The sequence below is a fragment of the Vanellus vanellus genome (assembly GCF_965231255.1).
Source record: "Vanellus vanellus genome assembly, chromosome: 21".
Taxonomy (NCBI): Eukaryota; Metazoa; Chordata; class Aves; order Charadriiformes; family Charadriidae; genus Vanellus; species Vanellus vanellus.
The window spans coordinates 4152795-4157631 of record NC_138926.1 but is presented as its reverse complement, the minus strand read 5'-3'; positions in this window follow the sequence as shown (position 1 = coordinate 4157631).

The following is a 4837-nucleotide window of genomic DNA, read 5'->3' as shown; positions in this document are numbered from 1 at the left end:
GGGGAATGGGTAAATCCCGCTAAAACTGCTCATTTCATTGAGATTTGAAAATATAATAAAACCAGTTATGCCATTTTATAAAAAGTAATAAAAAAGGAGGTTAATGTCCTTCCTCAACTAGCAGCCTGTGTTTTCTAATCTGCAAAACAATAATGGAAAACTCCATTTATGGAGCTGCTGAGTGGGTTGGACTGAGCCTTCACAAAACCTCACATAAGACTAAATAAACTAAGGCTCCACTGCAATTTGCTCTTTATAGACTGATATTTACCAGCCTAGCAACTACTCTACTTTCTAAGTGAATATATTTCATTTTTTCTAATACATATTCATTATTTACAAACTTGTTTCCCCTTCAATTTTTTGCTGCTTTGTGTGATTTCTCGTGGGAGAATCTTTAATATGCAGATTTCATATAAAATATTTTATATATATATAGGTATTTTGGCTACGTAATTATCTAGTTCCATTGTGTTTATTTCCAAATGTAACTTTTAAATTCCCCCCCAAAAAAAGAGTCTATTTGGGGTTTTCCCCTGCTGGGGAGGTTGCATTAACCACAGCTGCGTGTACGTGGGCTGGGATGTGTGTGCAGGCGCCGCCGGGCTTACAGAGGTGAGAGCTGATGATGGTGCTAGGAGGGCTTTGCTGCCACGTCCCTCTTGGGACGAATGATGGTTTTGGGGACCGGTGAGCAAGCCGATGGGGAAAGCATCCCAACCTCCCCGTGCGAGGCAAATAAACCCAGCCCCGTGCCTGCAAATGCCCAGTTTCAGTGGGAGGATGGGGGAAAATAAACAGTCCTAGCTCAAGGCTGGTGTAGAAAACAGCTTTCCTGCTCAGTTTAGAGGTGGTGGGAAGATTTGCACGCTAAAAGCCGTCCCTGATGCGTTAGGAGAGGTTGCGTTAAGCCCCTGGGGCGGTTGCCGGCAGCAGATCCGCTTGGCCCTTGGGGTAGTAACTGCGGATAGCGGAGGGATGCGGAGCGGTGCTGGAGCGCGGTGCTCACAGCTGTCGGGGGAAGGAGACGTGTAAGGCAGACGCGGCTCGGTGCGTGCGTGCGTGCGCGTGTGTCTGGCAGAGCATCCCCTCAGATCTGAGAGGGATGACTCAGAGGGATGACTTAAAAGCACATCACCTCGCCCCGGGTTAGCTGTATTAGTTCCCCAAGCATGGATTTAGCTCCTGGATTACTCCAGCTAATTCCTGCCTGTGAAAATGCTTGAAACTATGACCAAAGCCAAGTGAGGGTGGTCTGAGCCACCACCGCCTTTTCCAGCACAGGGCTTTTGTGCTGCGACAACCAGAGGAGGAGACTGGAAAGCAGCTCTAGGCTGATTCCTTTGCCCCGAGGGAAAAATAAAACTCCGAGAGTTTCTGCCTGGCCCCTCTTCGATGCTGCTCTGATGGGGAACACGAACTGGTGACCACTGGAGGAGCGGGGAGCTTTCTTCTCCAGCGGGGTATCCATAAACCATGGCAAAAACAAGCCCACCTTAATGGGCTTTGGACATCGAGCCTGCGATTCATCAGGGCCGGACCAAAAGCTCTATGGCATTTGTAATGCAAATCACCCAGCCATGCCTTAATCATTACCGCCGGGAGACAATTAGGGTTAAAATATAGATTTCTCCACAACAAGGGCAAACAACAGAGAAATAAAAAGAAGAAAGACTCGATATGATTCATTCAGCCTGTTGCTTTGAGGCTTAGGGTGACTGGTAGGGGCTTGAGCTGGGCTGCTTCTGCTGGGAAAACATCCTCGACCCAGTATTTCTGCCCCAATATAGGGGCTATTTTTAGGAGAAAAGCGGGGTTTGGGTGGGCTCCCCCACCTCGGGGGTCAGGGCTGGCTCTTCCTGCAGAGATACCCCTCCTGGGGGAGCCCCCCCCCCCTCCCCGAGAGCCCAGCAGCAAAAGTTGGAAACCAGGGAAATGAATCAGCTGTTGTTGAGTCTGATGGAAAGCGCAACATAAAGGACAAAGGAGGTGAAGAGCAAACGGCCTTTTTTGCATTTTTATAATCCTGTGGGTTTTATGGTCAAGGTAAACTTAATAACACGGGACAAGAGCCTGACTCAGCACTGCCCTGAGGTGGTGCGGGGAGGGAGAGCAAGGGGAAAGGGGCTGGGGAGGGCGCTCGGGGGCACAGGGGGGTGCTGCTGGGACCCCCAGGAGCGGGGCTGCGCTTCTCCTTTTGGCCCCCCGTCGCTCTTCTGCAGGGTTTTATCCGTACCAATCCCCCTGACTGTCTGAAACTTCATGAAACACTGTTTTTTTTTTTTTTTCACATTTTTGTGGTCTTGGAGGGAGAAGAAAGGAAAAAAAAAAAAAAAAGGGCTGATTTCACACATTATTACTAATTACATCTCCCTGGGGTATCTCCTCCTCACCCAGCTGCACTGCCTCAGCACCATCACCCAGAGCTGGAGGGTGGGAATGCTGCAGCCAGGGTGGATCCCCATCGACCACAACTATTTTCCCTGCCTTTTGCCTTGCTTTTGCTCTCTGCTTTCCCCAAATGAGCCAGAAGCAGCATGTCCTGCCCAGCCCTGCCCACCTTGCGATGCCCTCTCTGAACCCAAACGTGGTGGCCGGAGCCACCACTACCACTTTGTATAATTCCAAGATTGCACTGAAGACCGTCCCGGTGGGGCAAACCCAACAACAACAGTGCTCTAATCTTTAATTAGAGAGTTAATTAGCCCCAGTAGCTATGTACTGCATTGTGAGGGGGTGGTTGGACATGGGATGAAGCTGCTTTGTGAGTATAACAAAGGACAAAGACCTTTCTTTTTGATGATGCTGGTTTTTAATATATTTTTTTTTTCTTCTTCTTCTTCTTGAGCTCCGAACACCAGAACCTTGAAGAAACTTGCTTTATTTACACGGGTGGCGCCGGTGAGTAGTGGTGAATACCCAGCGGAGGGTCTCCCAGGGCCCTTCTCCCAGTGCTGGGTGAGGAAGGGAGGTGGGCAGGGGGGCTTTGCATTCCTGCAGGGGTGGGGGAGACCCGTCCCATCTGGGTTAGGAGGTGCAGGGAGAGGAGAGCTCCCTGGCAAGGGAAAGAAAAAATACAAAGGTGAGTGCACTGATTTACAGCAGGAGAAGTTTTGGCTCCACAGCAAGGCCTAACAGCGAGAAAAGACAGTACAAACATTGTCCCCCTTTGAGCCCATGCAGCCCGTACCCCAAAAATCCTTCCAAAAAGCCTGATAATTTCAGGTTTGAAAGACACGGCACCGGCTCCAAGCACCTGTCCCGTCCCCGGCCGGGCTGTACAGCCACGTGCCATCGCTCCCTGCCCTCTCACAGCCAAATTAATCCGGTTTTAATCACAGCCGGCCACTGCGCAGTGCCACAGGACCCCCAGCACAGAGCTGTAAGTCAGGGCTGAGGGGTCCCGTCCCCTGTCCCGTGTCACCTGCCCCGTCCCCAGGGATGGCTCCCAGCCGAAAGGCACCTCTCTGCTCCCTTGCAGGGCGGGTGGGAGATGTGCTTCACGGCGTGGGCATCACCAGCCCGGCACAGCGCCTCGGTGCCAGCCGGCAGCAGATATCGGACCTGGGGGTGACACCCGGGGACGTGGGTGGCTTTGGTCACCCGCTTCGTCCCCGCTGGCAGTGATGAAAACCCACGAGAGCAGGAGGATGCTCGGTGGGAGCCAGCCCAGCACCGTGCGCTGCGCGACGCGCACGGCACACAGCGCAACGTACACTGCACACAACGCGCTGCGCACTATACACGGCACTGTCCCGCGTGGGTGTGGGGTGCTGAGCTCCGCGGGGGGGGGTCCGGAGCACCCCGCTCTCCCGGGGCAGCAGGACCGAGCTTTGGCCACCGGAGGGTGCTCTCGGCTAACAATCGCCCCAGACTAGCCCGTGCTTTGCTTCAACACCCCCCCCCCCCCCCCCCCATACCCCCCCTCCAGGTCCAGGGCAGGTTCCCCATTTGAGCCCTTCACCCCCCCAGTGGGGTCCCGCTGTCGCTCCAGCCTGGGTGTTTTGGGCAATATAGGGGGGGTCCGCCTCGGTGTCCCCCCCCCCCCAGGTGTGGCTCAGCCCCAACCGGGGTTCTGCGACCCCCCAAAAACCCCCCTCCCCAGTACGGGGCTGTGCTGGGACCAGCACCGGGGGAAGATGCAGGGGAGGAAGGGGGTCGGCTGTCAGGGGAGGAACGTGAGTATATCGATGATAAAAAGGAAAAAGAAGAGGGAAAGTAGAAAATCAACACAACAAAGTTGACTGAACCAAATATTTCCATCCCTGTAGGAGGGAGCCGGGCTGACTGGAATGCTAAAATCACCTCTATTTGCATCTTTCTAAATAGGAGCCGATAAAAGCAAATACTCCACCACCAATAATTATAATATTTTAATTGCGTTTCTTCAGGGCTTTTTTTTTTTTTCTTTTCTTTTCTTTTTTTTTTTTTTTTTTTTTTTCTGAGAGACACAAAGGCTGCATTGCAAACTGGCAAAAAAAACCCAAACCAAACAACCCCAAAATCCCTGCTGGTGTGGTTTCGGGTGAGCTTTCGAGCAGGGCGGCTGTGGGGGCCCTGGGTGGGCTCCCCGGTACCCGCAGCACCCCTCTGACCCAGCTGGGGTGGGCACCCCCAGCCCCGACACCCGCTGTATGCAGGGTGGGAGGGTGAGGGGGTGAATTTTTGCTCCCCAGCCCCACTCCTTCCCAAAGGGTTTCGGTTCCCCCCATTTCCCTGTGCTCCTCCTGTTGTGATTTTACAGCATCTTTACCACAGCTGAGCCTGTGGCTTTGGGATCCCCCCCAGAACCCCATATTTGGGTGGGAGGGTGGGCTCGCACCCTCTGTCGGCTGCC